Source organism: Chrysemys picta, chromosome 9 (assembly GCF_011386835.1).
Source record: "Chrysemys picta bellii isolate R12L10 chromosome 9, ASM1138683v2, whole genome shotgun sequence".
In the NCBI taxonomy this organism is placed as follows: Eukaryota; Metazoa; Chordata; order Testudines; family Emydidae; genus Chrysemys; species Chrysemys picta.
Genome location: NC_088799.1, coordinates 9,814,535 through 9,837,022, shown reverse-complemented (window position 1 = coordinate 9,837,022; position 22,488 = coordinate 9,814,535). Strand labels below are relative to the sequence as shown.

The window sequence follows — 22,488 nt, the reverse complement described above, 5'->3', positions numbered from 1 at the left end:
AGACACCTCAGGCTTGATTTTTAGAGGTGCTAGCAGTCACACCATTAAATGTAAGCGTCAATGTCTATAGGACCTGAAAATTTAAGGGACTACAAATTAGAAGCCATATTTTGAAAATGTGGGCCCTAAGTTCCGAGAACCTCAGAGTTACAAACACCTCGGGAATGGAGGTTGTTTGTAAGTCTGAAATGTTTGTAACCCTGAAGAAATGTTATGGTGGTTCTTTCAAAAGGTTACAACTGAACATTGACTTAATACAGCTTTGAAACTTCACTCTGCAGAAGAAAAATGCTGCTTTTTAGATATCTTAATTTATATGAAACAAGCAGAGAAATAGTTTCCTTACCTTGTCAAATCTTTTTTTAGACTTTCCCTTCATTTTTCTTGGCAGTTTGCATTTAACACGGTAGTGTACTGTATTTGCTTTTTTTTTGTCGCTGCTGCTGCCTGATTGCGTACTTCCGGTTCCAAATGAGGTGTGTGGCTGACCAGTCAGTTTGTAACGCTGGTGTTTGTGACTCTCAGGGTTCTACTGTAGCTCTTCACCTGGGCAAGGGCTTTAAATTCAGGTCTCGAATTTGTGAGGGCTGAAAGCTACTATGTCAGAAACATACTCTACTATTAATTGTGATTTCATGATCTTTCCTTATGTAAGGGAAAGCCAGGGTATAGGGAGTAAAAAGTGCCATTTGGGACAAATATTTTTTGAATTAATGCACTTTTTGTTTTCTTTTTGCAGCCAGGCTGATTTCACTCATCTGAGAGATTATCAAGTATTATCACAGTAGATTATGTTTTCATTACTTCAAAACACTAATTATGGCATTAGTGGTTTCATGTTAATAAGATGTGAGTTTTGTTATTGAAATATTAAATGTGGGTAGGGAATATAAATTGTTAAAACTGTATATAATATAAAAATGCTTTTTGTATAAGAGATATTTAATTATCAGAATGAAGACTTTTTTTAAAAAAAGAAAAACATTTCACAGTCTTGCTTTCTAGTTTTTTTATTTCCTTATCCATGTTTCCATCTATCTTTTATTTAGGTTTTTATAGCGGTAGGACACATAATTTGAATTTGATTGTAATAGTCCTGGATGCCAGCTGCTTTGATTAAGTCTGATTAAAGAAAGATCATTATAATTTTTTTTTTTTTTTGCTTCTTAGTATATTGTGCTTGCTTAAACTGAGTAACAAATGAATTGGTTTAGAATTCCGTTTCTCTCCCTTGAGAGTGACAGGATTAAGGGAGAGTGTTATCAGGGCAGCAATTTACTGTAGATCAAAAGGGTAAGTTGGGGAAGTGAAAAAGGTTGTCATCCCTTAGACCTAAAAGATTTCAAAGGCTGCAAGTTTAACAAAAACTCTTTTAATTTCATGCCACCCATCTCGTTTTCATGGTGACCCATGAAAATTGACACAAGACAGTAGCATGTCAGGATTTCTTAAAGGTTGAGGAAATCAACTTATGACTAGGCTGTGAGAACTTGGAGGGGAAAAGTCCTGGGAGCAAGTTTATTTCCCCCTTTCAACCCTCAAAAAGTTTTCCAGGTTTGTGATCTCAGTTAAAGTTGAGGAAGAGTTTTAAATGAGAGGGAGGGAGGAGAATCCTAGAAAATAGAGATGCCCCTGGACCAAAGACCCACCCCCCTAAATTTTGCACGAGTTCAGAACAAAATCAGAATGGCATGGCTCGGACTAATTAATTGTAGAAACATGTTGTGGAATTACCTTATGATGATCTCCCCCTGCCCACAATAATCTCTACTTCAGGTTGACTAACCCAAAGAAAAGCAAGCAGTTTGTGACAGAAGTTCTGTAGTTACATCTATAGCTATAAGGTGGATCGAAAGAGCCCTCCTTTTTATGTTTCCGTGTGATTTTTACACACACAAGTAAAGTTATGCAAAAAATTCTTCTCAGTTATAGGCCCTGAACCTGCATTGATTGGAGCTACTACTACGCCAGATTTGGAGCTTCTATGAAGCTAGATATCCCTGGTTTGGGGTCCGTATCACATGCTGTGATCCTCTCCATGATGGGATTGTGGCACTCTCCTTACCTCATGCTTTTTGGAAAGCAAAAGTCTGTTTAATGCTCTTCATGGAAAACAAGACAAATAAAAAGGAATGTGTATTTTTCTGTCCTTTCCCATTTTCCTCCAAACACTTCTCTTTGGGCACTTCTATACACGTTGTTTTGTTTTTGTTTTTGTTTGCACCAGTGTAGCTACACCAATTCACCTTCACTAGTGCAAACTCCTAATGCAGACAAGCTGTACTGGTTTCCAAGTGACTTGACAGTGACATGGGTGCAGCTTATCTCAATTTGAAAACGATGTAGGCTGCACCATTACAATTCCCTTTTTCCACTGGTGCAGCACATCTATACTAAGGGTTTGGTATGTTGGGGCAGCTACCTCAGTGCAAAAATGGCCTCTGTAGGCAAGCCCGTAGGTCCTGATCCTATATTCCTTGGATCTTCAAAATTTGCATAGAATTCAATGACAGGTTTGGATGTGCAAGAAATGCAAGATCAGGCTTTTAGAGCTTGACCCTATAAGGTGCTGAGCAATCCTGTGAGGTATTAAGCGCCCTCAGCTCCTCTGTGACTTCAGCAGGATTGAGTGTCTAGTGCTTTGGAAGAAATATTACCATTGAGAATCTCCAAAAAACTCCAGTTTTAATGACCCGTTCATTCCTTTCCATTGCATTTAATTGAGAAAGAGTTTTAGTTAACTTTACAAGATCTGGGGCATTTAGTGTACCCAATTCACACATTTATCCTAACATCTCCAGTACTTCCAGGGATGGCAATTTCTTTACAGGGAAAACTACAGATCAATGCAGCTTTTTCTTTACCCCTCCTTCTGTGAAGGAATATGAGAGTCTTCCAGAAAAGGGAGTTTCCCTCATTCCATAAATGTGTGTGTGTGCTTTTTAATATAATGCAAATAAGCCACTGTAGGGTGTAGATCTCCAAAATACACCGTCTTAATGTATTTTCTGACTGCCCTCTTCAGCTCAGAAATGAACAACAAATGGTTTTTTTAATTATGAAAATAATAACATCCACTTTCATCTGTAGTAAACTGTGGATTTTAGCTTCTTTGGAGTACTGGTGGTTGTTACATGCGTATACGGTGCCTGGCACACTGATCTCTGAGAGAGGCTTGCTGGTGCTACCATAATAGAAATGGTAAAAATTCACACTTTGTCTCAGGTTAGAATATCACCATTTTTGTCCTTACAAATTCTCCCAGGGAAAAAAATAAACTCCCTCTATTTTCACATGTGAAAATCCACAAAGGGAAATGTACTGTATGTTGACTGCTTATACTAAAGAATAAAGAGGGCTTAAGAAACAGACACGGTGACCATATAATAACTATGGATAAATACGATAAGTCTTCTCTTGTTTCTTTGCAAGTGCTTTTCAAGAAGTGAATAATAGTAAAGTCCTCCATCTCACTTAGGGGTTGAGTCTGAAAACAATTACTCACGTGAGTTCTCCTTACTCTCACAAGTCGTCCCATTGAAGTCAGTAAAGCTACTCATGTGAGTAAGGCTGAACAAGTTCAGGGTTTAAATCACTATGGAGTAGACAAAGGCATACATAAGAACGTTCCCCAAGACTCTTCAGACATGGAGCAGCAAAAGATTTATCTAAGGCTTCCAATGTAAAGCCTTGTAAATTAGTAGCAAGATCTGAAAAATCAGACCGCTGCTGTATTGGGAACCAATGGAGCTCTCTTAATATGGGGATATAGGGGTAATGTGATGGAAAGACTTAGATGCAGTATGTAGTCTCGAAGTTGAATTCTGTCCTCGCCACAATCGGGGAGCAGTGGCTAGAAGTCTAGCGAGCAAATAATTATAGTAATCAAGTCACAACGAAACAAAACCGGAAACTATTATTTCAGCAACTGGCCAATGGAGCACAAGTTTGTCTGGTTAGATTCCTGTGGTGAGAGTAGGACACAGTTTAGCACAATAATCTGGGCTATAAACTATCGTGCCTTGAAAATGTTTTATAACGGCGGTGAGCTTTTTTCAATAATCCCCTTCACCATCCTCAAAAAATTAAGGTAACAGATAGAAAACGCAAATGTGGCCATCGGTGCTGTAAGCAATAAACGATCCCTTTGTTACCAGACAGAGCCCTTATGTTTTGTTCTTACTTCAAATTAAAATGAATTTATGGTGAAATTCATTTCCCCTGTGCAAAGCCTGAGTAAATGAGGACTAGAAACCTCCTCTATCTAAAGCCAGGGCTGCAGTAGTAGCAGCAGCAGCATCCCCTTGCACCACCTCACATGAGGTTTGAGTGATTCATAAATTCACTGGTCACTCCACTGATCCACCCACACCACCTCCCTTCCCTCCCCACATACCACTGCCATAGACTGTAGGAGGGCTCAGCGCCATGCTGTATAGTTGCCTTGCAGTGGGGGTTACCCTTTAACAGGGGTACACCTAGAGCAGACACTGGTTGTGGAAGAAGCCCTGGCAATGTGGCTCCAGTGGGGCCACAATGGGGAGAGGGAAGTCTGAGATTTAGAGCCAGTGTGAATGTATGGGTTTTGTGGGTGTGCCCCATGGCTTGTTTTGAGGTGGGAAGTGTAAACCCGGGCCCCATCTAAGGGACAGAAGGAGAAACATCTCCATGTGGAGAACCTCTCTGGTCAATCAAGTCCTGTATCATAATCCCCATTTTACAGATGGGGAAACTGAGGCACAGAGTCATTAAGTGACTTTGCCCAAGGCGGCACAGAAGGCGTCTCTGACAAAAAGCAACCCAGGCTCAGATCTCTAGATCGCTAGACCTGTGCTTTAGCCACAAGGTGATTATCCTGCTGGTATACTTGCCTCAGACTTACATGAAGGGCAGCCTGTAACAAAACTCTTTTACAAGTGAACATAGTGTGTGTTGCACATAGCAGGAAATGTTAGGACATATTACTCTCTTGTTACCCTTAGTATTTTAATCTTTTAAAACTTCCAGCTTCTCTTTTTTAGCAGTGCTTAGAGGAACTCACCCTCTTGCTGAAAGTGTCAAACCTCCATCCCAAACAGTTCCAGCAATGGGTTATTGTTACATGGCTGTACTCAAGGTCATTGTTGCCTGGTCACTCAAACTCTCTCTGGATTTTCCTTCCCTGAGGGCAGATATTTTTCAGTAACTTGGATGCTTGAAATTTCCCGATCTTGGAATCCACTCTCAAGACCACAGGCGCTGAGAAAGCCTGCTAGCTCAGCCGTTTGTTGCAAAATTAAAGGCAAATTACCATAGCAACTGGAAAAAATCCAGGTGTTGAAGAAGTTTGCCTGTCTGCTAAGTGTTCCTGTAGATCAGGCCAGACTCTGACTTCAGTTTCCCTAGTGTAAATCCAGAATAATTCATCTGAAGTCAATGGAATTTCTCTTGATCTACACAAATGAAATTGAGATCAGAATCTGTCCCATGCTCTTGCAAGTTTTCAGACACAGATTTCATCTTTATGCCCCTTTAAAAAAAAAGTGGGGGGGGATAGAGAAGCATTTAAGGGGGAAAATAGAGATGAGAGAGCCCGTGAAGAAATAGTATTTCTATATAATGCACCTTTTTCAATGACAGCTTAGTATTTTTGTTAAAAGGCATCGCTTTTAGCTTTCAAAACAGTTTAGCCAACAGTGCTCACACTGCTTTCCACAAGGTAAACCTTGCCCACCCTTATAACCTTTAGGTCATTCCAATCATGTTATTTCTCCCATAATGCCAGAGGTAATGGAGTAGGCAGGAAGTGAAAGCAGAAGTTATACAGCACTGCTCTCCTGCCTTTTGTTTGCTTGTCTTTAACTACCTTAAACTACTTTCTTCTCATCATTATAACAATGGGATGAAATGGTTCTTTATAAATGGCCCTGAAGTAAAGGCAGGCGGCAAAGGCTTCGGTAACCTATTATTATGACCTTTCTCTCATCAGTAATTGTTTAGCAGTTTGCGCCTGGAGAACCCATACAGTCTGTAATGTGCCACACCAGGTATGGTGAAAGGACTTTGGGGACAGCTAGAATAATTATTAAATACCAACGTATTATAGGGAAGCCAGTCTCAACAGCTTTAAAAGGCATCAAAAGTTTGAATAGTGAAACTATGATCAAATGCGCCAAGTGTTGGTTTGTTTTGGGACTACACATAGCTATGAATTAGCACATACAAGCTGCTGCGGCTCTAGATTCACTTGTATTTAAAAGATACCGTAGTATTCTGTAGAAGTCACCTATGGCCCAGATCCAGCAAAGGTATTTGTATGACTGCACTCTTATGGACTCCCATTAACTTCAGGGAGATGTAAGAGTCTGTCCTCACAGAACCCACTGCAGCATCAGGGCTAGAAATACTCTATATCCTTGTCATAAGATACAGGGTTTGATCCAAACCCCAGTGAAATCAGTGGAAACCTTTCAATTGGTTTGGACCATTGCTGTAAGTAGCCTCAAGTTTTCCACAGCAGTTTAATCTAGCTCTGTGACCATGGGTTTTACATGTATTTTTCACCATGCTCTGAACATGGCAGCTAATAGAGTTATCCTGATGAACTCTGAGCCAGACCCAGCGGGCATATAAGAATGTAACGCACGACAATAGGCGATATGGGCATTGTGGGCTGAGCCATGAATGTTGCCTCATCTCCTACAATGTGTACCTTGCAATATGTTCTTTGCTGACGTTTGGCATCGGAACACTGAAACTTTGGAATTTGTTTGTTCTGTGCTGTCTGCATATTTCTTCCAACACTTCATTGTCCTGATCCTCACCACCCACTCTCTTCTGTGCAGTTTGTCTTTTGCTGGACCTTTTCCCATACCAGTGAGAGTTTGCCCTGCAAGTGCCAAAGCATTCATTCTTCCTTTCCTGAATGATGCTCAATTTGCATATTATGCCAACAGCCCAGCTGCACGACTCATAGTCAGACTAAATGGCTGTCACACTATTTATACACATTTCTTGTTGTGCTTAGTAACTTGCTCCTTGGCTAGATGGAGAAAATAATATTGTCTGAATTTGGGTTATTTTTATTGCTTCGTTCCCCGCCCCGGAACTATTTTGACAGATTTTTCTAGCCTCATGGCAACTGTGGTTTTTTTTGGCTTATTTCCTTATTAAGGCTTTTATTATTACTTTGAACACAGTCAGTTTGGGGTAGTTAGGAAGAAATGTTGATGCAAAACACAGCCGTGAACGTGCAAATACTTATCACTGAAAATCATGAAGTATTGCAATAAACTGACTCACGTACCCTCTATTGGAACTGCTCAGCTCTGTATGTCATAGGCTCTCTACTGCTAGCACCTACTGAAAATCAAGTAACAGACCTAATCTAGTGCTTACATGTAGAAGTAGCCCCTTCCCCAGAAACATTTTCTATGATAACTATCTGTTCCTGACTAATTCTCCTACAAACAGGTTTCCTCCTTTATAGGACTTCTTTTCCCAGCATGCTTCTCAGGGGGCTGGTCCTTTAAATTTGGCAGCAAGCAACTCCTGCAGCCCTTAGGTGGCCATTTTGTAATATGTTATTGCTTTGATGCAGCTCACTGTTGGTAAGTCCTGTTATGTTTTTCTCTGTTTTTCCTTTGCTTATTCCTGAGGAGGTGGTTGGGACATTCTCACAGTAGATTGTGTTGCTTGTGGAGTAGGAGGAGCTGGGTTTTAGCTTTACAAACTCCTTCCTTCTCCAGATTCTGATCCTCGTCATTCACTAACCCACTGACCATGCCCCTGCTACTGCAAGCTCCCCAGCTCATGGGGCTGTGAGTACAGCCTGCCTGGCTTTTCTGTTTTGCATCCCTCCTCTCCCCGACCATGAAGCAAAAACAGTTGTGGGCCTGGTTCTCCATTGCCCGGGGTGTTGTGTAGGCACTTACACAGTCAAGTGAGTGCAACTTGGGGATAAAATTATTATTATTGTAGTAAAGTGGTCATGATAGGGTTAACTGGTTTACCTAGAGTATTATGGGATGGATCCATGCTCCATCCCTCCCTTACCTTTTAGTCAGAGGGAATCCCCCACACGCTGTTGTGATGTAGTTAACTAAAGCAGCAAGTTCCCAGCCTGCAGTCCTGTGAGAAGACTGATTTATGTTGCATTGAGTGTCCTTTCACAAACATTATTATTTATGGTTTGTATTGGGCCATGAACTGGGACCCCATTGTCTCAGGCACGGTACAAACACAGAAAAAAAAACATGGTTCTACCTCCATAAAGCTTAATGCTGCCAAATCAGAATAGTAGCATTTTACACCCTCTTTACACTTACTTTACTCTGGTAAAGGTGCAGGGTAATGGAATATCAGACTGCTGTGTTTTAGGCCAGTGGCTCTCAACCCTTCCAGACTACAGCACCCCTTTCAGAAGTCTGATTTGTCTTGCATACCCCCAAGCTACACCTCACTTAAAAACTACTTCCTTACAAAATCTGACATAAAAATACAAGTGTCACAGCACTCTGTTACTGAAAAATGGCTCACTTTCTCATACTATGTAATTATAAAATAAATCAACTGGAATATAAATATTGTACTTACATTTCAGTGTATAGTGTATAGATCAGTACAAAGAAGTCATTGTCTCTATGAAATTTTAGTTTGTACTGACTTCACTAGTGCTTTTTATGTAGTCTGTTATAAAACTAGCCAAATATCTAGATGAGTTGATGTACCCCCAGGGTTCTACGTACCCCTGGTTGAGAACCACCGTTTTAGGCCCTCCAAAACTCTGCAGGGAGAAGGGGGCAGGAGGGAAACACTGCAGGATTTGACCTTTAATTTGGAATTACTAGACTTCTGGGAATTTACTTGTTCAAATCCTGGCAGTGTCAACTTGTGCAAGACATCCATGCAAGACAAATTAATGGAGTTTAATGTGGGCAGGATCTTTCCCACCGGACACTAAACAGGCTATTGTGGTGCATTGTGTGCTGACTGGTTGCTGCCCTCCACCCCCCAGAAGTGGCTGCATTTTATTGGTACTGGTATCATGTTGTCTGTAATGCACGTCAGGAATCCATTGGGATAAAAAGTGTTGCATACTATTTTTAAGTGATATTTACAATTAATTAGCACATTTTAAAACTGTGACTTAAATATTGCCAAATATACAAATTTGGGTGGTTAGACAGATGGGCAATTACAGCAAAGAAACTGGCAATTTTTCTTCTCCTTTCAAATATTTAATTTACCAGTATTTTACACTAGTTTCTAAATGGGCCTCTCTTTTCCTTTCATATCATATAGAAGTGATTACAGTAAAGGTGTTTTCTATCTATAACAATGTACAGATGAAGGCCCAGGTGTTGCATTGTGCTTAACTTTAAAGTTAAACCAGTTCACAGTCCTTGCAGGATCAGGGCCCAATGTATTTTACAGATATGAGTCCACACAATGATCTTTCAGCATTACCATGAAAAAATGTAAAGAAATTTACATTTAATATGGTTCTATGTGACCTATTTTAACCTGGTTCCAACTCAGTCAAACATTTTTTTTCTTATTTATTATCTTTCAAAAACCAATTTAAAATTTGGTAGCTTGCTGAAAATTTGGTGTCAAGCTTAATTTTACAGTTAAGCATTATGAGTATTAAATTAAGCTGTCAGCATGGGAATTGATACAGAGGAAGATGTGTACAAGTACAACATGCACACACAATTTTTTCTCCCTCTCTGTGTAGACTGGTAAGTCTTAACAGCAAAACTAGAGGCTGGGAATCACATTTTAGTAATTCTTTTCTAGTTATGTCAGATTTCTAGCATGCTATTAGAGACATATGTGTCATCCTCACCATCACCCAACATATCATTGCTGTTTCAAACTGTTACCAGAGCTGTTGACACAGAATATTGTGTCTGTCGACAGCTCCAATTAGTTGGCGTGTCTGACTACTGACAGCACAGTCTACTTTTGTTTATGAAGACGGTGTGAGCTGTATCTCACTCTCACAACCTCCAGTGGCAGACAGATGGATAGAACTATATAATCATCAACGGAAGCGGGTGATATTCTGTCTTCACAAATCATCATGTGGAGCAGAACCAACGGCCTTTTGTCTGCTTTTAGAAATGACTGCAAGATTCCTCCCATCTGTCAAGTTATGAGGATGAATATGTATAAAATACATCAGATATATATGCAGGGTTTTGTGTTAGAGGTTTATTTGGTTGGGGGATGAGGGAGAAGGGGGGAAAAACTGCTACTTAATTTCCACCAGATGTTAGTTATGAGACATGGAACTGCAGAGAGAAAAGCACAATAATTGTCTCTAGAATGAAACTTTTATGACTTTTTTTTTTCAAAATTATTCCTTTTCTCCCCCCAGGACTGGAACAAACTCTTTCCTCATTTGCAAATGTGCAACCCTGTTGATTTCACTGAGGTTGTGCAGTTGTAACTGAGGGTGGAATTTAGTCCAGTGCCCTGTTTACAAATATTTAACTGCTTACATTGTGTGATCACAAAATCTCAGCACCTGCTAGCCAATGCTGTTGCACTTCTGACTTAATAGTGGTGACTGGTGTTAATTATTTTCTAATATTAATGTTGATCTGAATCCCAAAGTCCTTCCTCAGGCAAAACACTCATTGGCGTAAGAGCTTTGTCTGTGGACACACAGAGCAAGGAATTCAGGATTTGGTCCATTCAGCTGAATTCATTCATTCCTAGCAAAATGTGGCGGTTTTGATGATGTAATTTATTTTCCTAAAAGCAACATTATCTTTTCCAACATTTTTAAGAGAAAAAGATTTAAAGAATTGAACGTGTGAACACCTTATTTCTAAATATAAGAAAAAAACTTACCAAGCATTGCTATAGGAAAGACTTTTATTGTAAGCGGTAGAATTTCTCTGAACAGTCTTTTCTGTAAACAAAATCATAGCATGGAATTGTACGATACGGCCTGTGATTTGTTCTCTTTTTTTCCTTCCTGTTCTGTATTATATGGTTTTATTCAGCTTACTCTGCAAACACTTGCTACAGATTTCCTGGCTTCATCCTGCACCCTTCAAGTTAGTTTTACTATTGACTTCAGTGGGAGCAGATTAGGACCTTGCCCAGAAAGTCAGGGTCTTGGATGCAGTTTCTCAGTATTTTGAAATCATTTAGCAAATCTGTGGATGCCACTCCCTCATATCTCATGGGAAACTTGGGCCCTGATCCCGCAGAGACTTTTATACATGGGTTTAATTTTCCACACTGTACCTTTGAAGTCAGCAGGGCTACCCCCAGGTATGTGTGTAAGTCTGTGCAGTAAAAATGGCTCATTCAATTTTTGGCCTTGCCTTTTATTTAAGTGTCATCCCTTCCATTAAGCCAACCGTTGGGAGAAAGCTGAAATTAGAGTTAGTTTTTGTCACGTAGTGGTTAGATTTTTTAAAATAAAAATTTATGGAAAAGTTCTGTAGATTTTGATTCAAATGACGCCCTTTTTTAGAACTTGTAAAAAAAACCAATAGAATTCTCTATCTGGAATGTAATTGCCTATTTAAATTCTGTGGGATTCAGAGTAATTTTTAAAGCTGTGATTTCTAAATAAACCCTATTTAGTTCCATCCCTATTTAATTTCATGAGGCTTTCCCATAAGGGTAAAAGAGAACCCAGTGCTAGTGAGAAATATTATTTATGTAGGGAAAAGCCAATTTCCCAGGTGTTCCAAGCAGTATTTACTGCAGCTGAATCAATAATGGGGAAAAAAAATCTGTGAATATTGTTTTCAAATTTTAAAATGTCTGCACTTCAGCCATCTTTGCCCCGTGTTTGTTTTTGCTTCATGCAAACATTTGGGTAACAACATTTGAGTTGTTTTGGCAAAAGTGTTTGCAAAAGGTGCATCTGACTTTGAAATTCTGAGAAACTGAATTTGAAATTTGCATGCACAAGTATTTGTGCTAGAAGTGTTTGCATGCTTATCCACTCAAGAATCATCAAAGATATCCTGTGACCTCTTGGTCCACTCATAACCAAACAACATAGCTCAAATGTCAAGTATTCATGATCAGCCCAGAAAGTGGTGGTAGTGGTGTGGAGAATTCAAAGATATTTGCTGAACACATGTGACTAATGAATAAATTTGAGGAAACCACAATCAACTCATGAATATTCTGTGTGGCAAAAAAGGGGCTAAATTAGGTGAATAAATTATTCATTTCTAATTATTGACTCAGCTCTGCTAATTACTATGAGCCAATTCTTATTCAGGCAAAGATACCATTGAAAGTCATCATTAAAATCAATAGGAGTTTTGCTTGACTAAGGACTCTGGGTCAATAGAAATTAGTGTGGGTAGGATAGACTATCACAGGGGAAAATAGAGGCTACTGACCATAATATTTCCAGAGTTAGTTGAGCATATAGAACTGACCCTGTCCATGCCCTTCTACGCAGGCAGAGAGGGCACTGAGTGAAGTGGAACCAATGTAGCTTTGTTGGGGGTCAGTACACAGGGGATTCACACTTCTTATGCATCCATCATGGAACGTGGGGGGTGGGGGGGGGAACCACGAAGGGGGAAAGTTTAAGAGCGGTGATAGGTCCGGGAAGGATCAAGTGTGTGTCCACTGGATCTGTGACTACATGGGGCACTTCACCCTCCCACTGGGAGCTGCGGGAGACCTGGGTCTGTAAAGCATCTCTGCATTTGCTCCACAGCTTGGGAGGAGTCATCCAGACACCTGTGGACAGCCTCGTTACTTAAGCTGTGCATTGGGCACAGGATTTTACTGTTAGAGAAGAAAGCTTTCCAGGTTACAAACACAAGACTGATCAATGGATGGACTTAATAGGGTCTCAAAGCTTTCTCTCCTCCTGTTACTATACCAGACTAGGGATGGTCCTTGAAATGGTTTATGGTTGATTATTCACTTGCAGATACTTTTGGGGACATGAATGTTGGCACATAAACATGATTGAATTGAGGTATGTGTGCTGGTCAGCAGGAGCTGAAGCAATGTGGATATTCGTTTTGTAGTTCTTCCTCATCTAAAGGAGGGGGATTGGTTAATGGTGGAAGCCTCAGCTTAGAAACACTCAGACTCACTATCACAGGTTCATATCACAGAGTCAGCTCTGCCCTTCAGTGAAAGGTAAAACTGAAGATGGGCCTGAACTAAAATCCCGCATCCATAGGCCTTTTGAAATTTGGATCTGGATCCAAGCTTTGTAGTTGGATATTATTAGTGTGATGGAGCGGAAAGGACAATCTATGATTTAGGCACTAGGCTGGGCGGCAGGAGTTCAATTCCTACCATTGCAACAAACTTCCTGCGTGACCTGGGGCACATCGCTTAATCTATTTGTGCCTCAATTCCCCATCTTTAAAATGGGGATAATAGCTCTTTTCTTTGACCTTTTAACCGTTTTGCCTATTTAGATTGTAAGCTCCCCGGCTGTGGCAGAGCAGGGCAGGGCCCCAAATGGGTCCTCTATCTATTACTGTAACACAAATAATAATGGTCAGAACTGAATGGCTTGTGAAGTCTGGTAGTAGGTCCAATCTCTTTGGCTCAGGCCCATCTCTAGATCAAACTTTGTTCCATGTAACTAACAGTGTCAGGGTCTTTGGGAAGGAACCCTTAAATAAAGAGTCCTATCTGCCCTGGGGATGATATTGAAAATCTCATAGCGCATTTGTTAGTTTTGGGGTTTGTTAGTCATGTTTGGCACAATGTCTTTGTCCAAAATATCCGTTTTGGAGTTATGCCCTAGCTAGATGCAGTCTTCCAAGATATGGCTGCATTTCAGAGACATTTTATGTTCTTGGTAGTGACACCTCCTCATCAATTATCAGGAGTGGACCACATCCACCCTGATAGAATTGGCCCTGTCAACACTGGTTCTCCACTTGTAAGGTAACAGAGGGGTAGCCGTGTTAGTCTGAATCTGTAAAAAGGAACAGAGGGGCCTGTGGCACCTTTAAGACTAACAGAAGAGTTAGTCTTAGTCTTAAAGGTGCCACAGGACCCTCTGTTGCTTCCCACTTGTAAGGTAACTCCCTTCTCTTCATGTGCCAGTATATTTATGCCTGTATCTGTAATTTTCACTCCATGCATCTGGAGAAGTGGGTTTTTTACCCACGAAAGCTTATGCCCAAATAAATCTGTTAGTCTTTAAGGTGCCACCAGACTCCTCGTTGTTTTTATATGTTCTATGCATATGCAGCACTTGAATTCAAAACCTCCACCCCAAGGCAAAAGGAGGGTATAAAATGCGTTAATTCCATCCTTTTCTGCTTGTTCCCAGGACATTTTTTTCAGAATTACTAGAGTGTTTCTTTCTTTAAAATACTTCAGTATATCCTCAGGGCATCTGTAGAGGTAATGCAAAGAGGCGTTTAGTCAGAAATGCTGAGACAAGAAGTCTCTCCCATCCACTGGAGGCGGGAGGGTGTGCAACAATATGCCGTAGCATTCCCTAATTAAAATCTGCCTTTGCTGTGCTTATACTAGCAACTACCTAGATATGCCCTTTTCATGTACCCAGAGGCGTACATGGTTTATAAAGCTGTGATCGAGTTACCTTTCCTTCTGTTAAAATAATTCAAATGTAATAAAATTTCACTTGCAGAAGAAATTGTTGTAGCTAAAAGATACCCACTGTGCACGCCGCCGGCCAAATTGTTCTCTAAAACACTCCAAGCATAGGGCCCGTTTACATTAATTTTTGATTTTCTTGTCCCCCCTTTCACAATAAATCTATGAAGTCTCTGGAGTTGAACTCACCCACAGTAGCTTTGAATTTCTCCCATAGTGGTTGTGGTGGTAATTTATTTCTACTTTTTATAGCACCTATGCTAGGGTCTGGTCAATCTACGGCATCTCGGTTTGTCTACTTATTAGCAGTATTGCAGAAGTGTCTAGCGGCCCCAGCGCGACTGGTTCCCTCGTCTCCTTCTGTTCTAGACACAGTGTAGGCGCACCGTATGGTCCCTGCCCTGAAGAGCTTACAATGGAAATAGACAAGTCAGACAAAGGAACTATTATTATCCCCATTTTGCAGATGGGGAACAGAGGCCCAAATCCACCAAGGTTTTTGAGCACCTAACTCCCATTGAGATCAATAGGAGCTAGGTGTTTAAATATCCTTGAGGATTTGTGTTAGAGAGATCAGCTGATTTACCTAAATCTGTGGCAGAGACATGAAAAGAACCCCTGTAGCTTGTGACCCTGTGGAGCGCCTTCACCACAAACCATTCTTCAGGCAAATATGATAAGCCATGTTTTGCCCTTGTGGTAAACTCCTGTGGGGCAAATGCCAGCTTGGGTATATTTCAGAGTAGACAAGATTTTGGTGTACCACAGCCCAAACCTTCAAAGGGAGCGTGTCCAAGGACTACAGGACCAATCAGTTCAGCTCCATGAGTAGAGTCCAAGTTTCTCCCCTTCCTAGTTCCATGTAATTTTGTCCAAGATCCCTATCAACAAGAATGCCGAGGGTCAAATTCTGTCATGACTTAAATCCCACCCACTGAAACTTTGATTTTTTGTTTAAAATAAATAAATAAATAAATAAAAATAGATTGAATGGGGTTAAAATCAAGGCAGAATTTGACCCTAGGACTTTTAAACCATTTTTAAAAATATGTTTGCCAAATTCTTTGCTGGTGAAATTCCACTGAAAGTAGTGGAGTGACACCAGGGGAAAAATTGCTCCTGGTGAGTAAGTATTATTCCCATTTTACAGAAGGCGAAACTGAGAGATGTGAGATGTAAAATGACTTGCCCAAAACAACAGGAGGAGTCAGTGTCTGTGCTAATATTAAAACTCAAACCTGGTCTTCAAACCACTAGCCCGCACCTCTCTTTATAGATAGAGCTCCATCAACACGTGTTTTTTCGTCATTTTGCCCAACTTTCTGTGTTGCCTGGTGCTAATCCTGGGACCTACCCTAATTCTCGGAGTTCTTTTCCTATTTTGCATTGTAGGATAACAAGTATCTTGACTGTAATCTATTAATTGAATAATTGAATAAACTTGTTTCCCTAGCAGTGAGAGCATATTGTTTGCATACAATGTCATCCCAGGCCCTCCAGCTATCGAAAGATTGCCAGATATGTTTATTAAACCCCCTGAGCTTGGAAAGAACACAGAGAACTGTCATCTAGAGCAATACGAAAGTGCCTATCTCAGCTGGGGATCTAGCTGTTATGAATAAAGGAAGAGTTTGTGGTAGAGTTTTGAGATGTAAAGAGAAAAAGCTTCCCTATGGTGCAAATGTGTTGTAACCCTCAGGCGAAAAAAAAATATTGAATTGTTGATGGCAGTACAATGTAATTATTGCGTTAGCTACAGCTAGGTCTGTAAGCTTCGAAAGGTAAAATCCTGGTATTTGGGCTTTTTTTTTTTTTTAAAAAAAAAGGACAATTCAAATTCTGATTTGTAACCATTTTTAAGTTTTCATTGATTATGAATTGCACAAAAAGTATCAACAGAATTTCAAATAATTTTGTATAACTTTGGGTTTATAAAAATCCAGCTATACAACCAGTGTGTTACATCTGCTTAGCCTTTTCCTCTATTTTATTCTCAGTAGGGGGATTTTGTGTCCGCCTGTTTCGCCAGTTCTAATGGAATGCAAACCAGGCAATGTTTAAATTAAAGATAGGCCAAACTGGTAAAGTCTGGCTCCACATCCAAACTTTTCCATCTTCTGAAGTCAATGAGGGTGTTGCCATTGACTTCAATGGAGCCAGGATTTCACCCCCACAGTACAGAGCCGTAATGTTGGGATCTATGTTGAACCTTCCTAGGGCAGTTGGCGTGTGTGTGTGTGATCTGATCTGTGGTTTTGGATCAAGACGTCTCTGTTTAAAACAGGGCTTGATACTAAAGAATAAATGAGGATTCAGTGCACATCTTTCCCCCAATCCTTCCCTTTGAGTGTTTCAAGGTTCAATAGGCATATGAGAAAGCTCTGACTAGCTGTCTTGAAAAAGAGATTTCTGTTGCAGGTGAAGAAACAAAACAAAACAAAGATCTATATTAATCTAATCTGATAGTTATGTGGCAAAATAAAACCATTTTGCAACTGGGCGTTACCTTTGTTAATTTTTCGAATATAAAAGAGGCCTAAGGAGCTTGCTTTTTGGCAGCTCTTACTCTATCACAATAGAATGTGCTCTTAATATTTAATGATGAGAAGACATGGAAAATATGTCATGCCGTAAATCACCCTTGGCCTAATGTGTAGCAGTGCAGTACAGACTGAAAGTGGGTTGAAAGCTATCCTTGCGCAATGTGAATCATTCAAAGACAGAAGGAGACTTTCCATGGACTCTCGTGAGCTTCGGATAGTGCCCCATGTGTATAAATCCAAAATATCTTGTTTATTATTTATGTTACACTTGCCTCTGGAGGCCCCAGTCAAGATCAGTACCCACTTGGGCTAGGCGCTGTTTAAACATAGAGGCTGTCCCGGTTCCAAAGACCTTGCCATCTAAATAGAATAGCTGGTTCATAAAATAACCCTTTTCTATTAACATTAACTTGATTCACATGAGGCTGCACCGGAGCTGTCTGACAAGTGTCTTGGCTATCCCGCTAGGATGTGGTTCTGTGCTATGAGTATGGTGAAATTGTATGCAGTGATTTCTGTTACCTCAGTGCAGAAAGAAGGTCATGCACTTCTTTGCTTCCTGTCACAAGCCATATACCCTCCCTTCATGTTCCAAAGGGGAATTGCTCTCCTTTTCATGCTGATCTCTTGAGGTCATTATAAAGTATCTTTGACATTACTTGAGTTTTCCTTTAAGGTGCATTAGGACGGTTCTGTGGGTAATGTGTATTCATCACAGAGTGTAGTGTGTGATTTATTTGATGCAGCATATGTCAACTCATTTCTTCAGATCATGGATTCTCAACCAGGGTTGGGGCAGGGTGGAGTCGTGAGCCCCGATGTTTCAGGGGGTCATGACCACCTTACTGGCTAGATGAAAGGGGAGTCCTGAAATTTTTCTCTATGGTATCATGGGGTCATAATATGAAAAAGGTTGAGAACTACTGCTTCAGGCATTGAGGATGAAATTCCGGCCCCATTGAAGTCAATGGGAGTTTTTTTTCCTTTGACTTCAGTGGGGGCAGGATTTCAAGGCCTTGTATACACAGAGGGTTGCAGTCATCAGCCACCATCCACTGATGCAAATGCCTAGTATAGACCGACAAAATCAGGGTAAACTGCACTGATGCCCTGAACTTAGAGCTTTTTCTGTCTACACTAGAGAGTTTGTATTGGAGCAGCTACACTGTCTGCTGGCCACTGATGGCTGTAAAATGGGGCAAATCCTCAGTGTAGACAAACCCTTTGGTAGATTTTTAAATAGTTAAGAGTCAACTTCAATAGTTAAGGATCATCTGTTAAAGAGGAACTGTGGGAATAGTGCCATTCCAAGGAGGTGAAGTTCATGGGCACAAGTAGATGCCAGTCTCTTACTTTCACCACTGTTTTATTTTTGTGCAGTATGTCTCATGAAATTTTTGCAGACTCTGGAGTCTTATGGATAGAATTAGGCTTTTTTTTTTTTTTAAATATATTGATTGGTGCATGCGAGTACCAGTTGTCTGATCTTTAGCCCAACCCCAGAACCGAAGCCCATTCCCCCACCCATCAGCGTTTGCCCTTGCTTCACTTGAAGGCCAGTACTTTTGTAATTTGTGATATGTCATCAACTAAAAAGTGTTGGATCCCTGTGGTGCAAAGGATACTGCAGAATTTTGTGGGCTTTTTATAGAACTGCACAGACATTCTGCTGAACATGTTTGCAGTGTGAATTCCTGCAATTTGCAGGAATTTGCTATACTTTTCTGCTGATAGCACCGTGTAAGTGCTATATTTAATCTAAATTGGTTAGTTCGAAGCTTTTAAGTATTCATACTGTAGTCAGGGTTTCAGATTTTGATCATACCTGCAATCTGGTCTTCTGCTGATGAGTTATTACATCTAAGTATTTTTCACTGAAGCTCCTTTCAACCACGTATTTTCAAAGTCTATCGTAGAGGCAGTGTAGGTAGGGCACTGGGTTGGGAGTCAGGAGTTCTAGTCTTGGCTGCGCTGCTGACTGCATGTATGGTTTCAGGCAAGTCACTTCATGTACCCATGCCTCAGTTTCCCCATCTGTAAAATGGGGATAATGATACTGACCTCCTTTGTGAAGTGCTTTTGAGATCTATTGTTGGAACGTGCTATATAAATGCTAAAGATGAGTATTATCATCTTTGAGATTTCATTATTTAGTAAACACCGAGGCAGAATTTTGGTGGTTGAAATTAAACAGACATAATGACTTGAATGGTTATACTTGAGATTCCTGAAAAGAGCACAACCTGATACAGTGCTGACCAGGGCACATCCTCCTCTCTCATGGCCATTTGTAAATACAAGGCTTGGTTGTCCAAGATGCTGAGCACAAGTAACTGTGTCTTTGACTTCAGGGGGTCCCTCTTGGTTTACAACAACGTTTGTGAGATCAGAATCAGGCTCTTGATCACTGCCAACGGGGGCTAGATTTGAAATGACAACCTAGAAGGGAAAGGTTCCATTTTGGATGAAATACTGATCTGAGTTACAGCAATGTAAATTAAGAGTATTTTCCATTGACTTTGGTGTAATTGAGGACTTACCATTTCCCAGTGAATCAGATTATAAGGAGTTACTTTGTCTCTCTCCCGGGGCATGAAGGAAGAATTGAGCCGCATTTTCTGTAGGCTAAGGTTTCTGTTTATAAACCCATGAACACTTCACCATGTAAAATAAATCTCCCTTTTTGACATCCATTTTCATGACTGCTTTAAATCACTAATGGTGAAATCCTGGCCCAGTTGAAGTCATGGCAAAATGCTCATTGACTTCAGTGGAATGGGAACCAGGGTTTCACCTCAAATGTTTTGCTTCAGAAAGACCTTTACGTTTAGCTTTTATACCCTGGGAAAATCCAAAACACATTCAGAGTCTTGTCTGCTGTATTCTTATGGACCTTAGATGTGACACCATGTAAGTACTTGGCGCTTTGCTTTTATTTTTTCTGTGTGTGTGTGTGTGTGTGTGTGTGTGTGTGTGTGTGTGTGTGTGTGTGTGTGTGTGTGTGTGTGTGTGTGTGAGTGAATGAATGAATGAAGAATTCCAAGGTGGTCGATGAAAAGGTGCACACCCATCTTGAGCCATTTTTAAAATGATTTCTGAAACTAACCTCTCAATTGCAGGCAAGAAGGAGAGTAGGAAATAAATTTGTTTTGGTTTAAAATCATTACATCAATGTAAAAAAACCTGAGCTTTTATCAGAAACTATTTAAGTTATCTATTTATTTCCCATGAAATTGTCCGGATAGCTAAAGAATCCTAAACAGATGTATAAGATGCAATTCCCGCACAGATCTCTCCAATGTGTTTAGTTTCCCTTCCTAGAAGGCCTGTATTATATCGAGGGTGGTATGTATTATTACTGCTTATTTACTTTCATCACAAAGCTGAGGAGTTTATTGTCAGTACAAAAGTAAGTACAACAACAACAACAACAAATAAATTGTCTTGGACAATTGTTATAGTAAAGCCATTTTATCACAGGTCTTTTACCCAGAATGACAGTCTGTGTTGCCTATCACCCTTTACACAATATTCAGTTGTTATGATATTGTATATAAGCATTAACAAATAAAGGAATGCATCCACAACAATTATGTTCCTCTTCTGCTTGATTTAGTTGTCAGCGTGCATTCATGTCTCCGTTAAGTATTTCCTTCACAGCCTTGTCAGGCATACCTTTTTCTCCCTGTAATGTCAACTTAGTACAGCAGGCAAGCCAGGTGAGCCTGGCTCACTTTCAGGTTTTGTCTGTCTCTTTATCTGAATTTTTTAAAGGGGGGACTTTAGAGAGGTAATTGCCATAAATTACACACTGTCTGTGGTAAATTGTGATGGGAACATAATTGAAAACTGAGCTGAGCAGCACATCCTTGAGCCAAGCAGGGAGAACTAGAGACAGCCGTCACAATTTGGAGGGCCCTGACAAACAGTTTTCAAACTCCTCTCTCCCAAGGTGTAATTGATTCCTGTTCACCACGATTTGTACCACTCTGTCAAGGACTGGCCTGAGGTGCAGCGTGACGATTCTTTGGGGAACACTCATTTTACATGAGGGGAATAGCCTTCTTGCAGGAGCAGAGGAGCCCGGCGGCTTGTGCTAGGGTCCATGCACAGATGCCATTATTTAAAAAGTTTTATAAGGGGCAGTTGTCCAAGGTCCAGAGTCACTGTAGGGTTTCGTGTGCATGCTGGTGAATTGAAGCGTACATCTACCCCTTTGCAAACATTACAACTTCCTATGGGAAGTAGTATCAGGGGGTAGCCGTGTTAGTCTGTATCCACAAAAACAACAAGGAGGATAAGGTGCCACCGGACTCCTTGTTGTTTTTATGGGAAGTGGGCAACTATTAGGGCTGGGCAAAGAACAGGAAGACAAATTTTTTATAATTTTCACATTCCCTTCCCCCCATTTTTAATCAAAAATTGAAATTTTGATTAAAAGTTTTATCAAGAAATGTTGTCAAACTCTGGTAAATATGATCATTTACATGCGGAAACAAAAGCAGAAAGGATACGTGACTTGACTAAGACCATAAAATGGAGTTAGTACCCGGGCAAGGAATAAAAGGCAGAATTCTCTCACTGCCAACCCCCATTCATAGTCCACTAAACCACACTGCCTCTCACACTATTTAACAGCCCTGGAGAGAGGAGCTGGCTGTTCCACAGGGAGTTAGTGCCATCAGCAGCCGCCTGGGGCGGTGTCATTTCTCCTCACTGTGAAATAATGTAGGGGCTTGTCTACATGGCAAGGTACTGCATAGCAAACCAGGGTGCAAATCTGCCGCGCAGTAATGTCCTGTGTGCACTGGACTGCTACAGCACAGTGAAAGTCCCTGAGTGTGGAATAGCACGCCAAGCCGTGCACCAGCATTTTCAGTGTGCGGTAGTAGCGTCCACATGGCACATTACTGCATAGCAAGCAGGTGTGGTTCAGATTCACAGCCCGGCTTGCCGCACAGTAACTTGCCATGTAGACAAGCCCCAGAACCCTATCAAAAATCAAGAGAGCTCTGGACATGGTTTTCTAAGAGCTTAAAAATCAGCCCTCATGTAAGGGATGAGCCAGACATACAAGGCCAAATCTATGACGGACTTTCAACCCAACATAGGATTAAATTATCAAGGCCTTCCTCAGAATGAACGAAGGGCTAGAAACGTACAAAGCGGTGAGTGCTGGCCATTCTTCTCCCCCACTCCAAATTTGCAGCCCGCACAGACCAGCTCTGGGAATAACTAGGTTAATGCCTCCGTTACCAAGGGAAAATGGTCTTTAGAACACTGAATACAATTTGTTTTGAGTATCCACCGGAGAGGCTGGCTTGCCTTTCTTTCTGTCTTTCCCTCCCCCTTCTGAAATTAAACTGAATGCTCG

General features: G+C 40.7%; 1 long non-coding RNA gene across 3 annotated transcripts in view; it reads left to right on the top strand.

The window, feature by feature from the left end:
- Nucleotides 1-7,546: 7,546 nt before the first annotated feature.
- LOC135973482 (uncharacterized) overlaps nucleotides 7,547-22,488 on the top strand; it is a 108,631-nt gene continuing 93,689 nt past the window's right edge. For all 3 annotated transcript variants that reach the window (XR_010590324.1, XR_010590325.1, XR_010590326.1), the window contains exon 1: nucleotides 7,547-7,589. This is a non-coding gene — a long non-coding RNA (uncharacterized LOC135973482). The remainder of the gene's footprint in view (nucleotides 7,590-22,488) is intronic.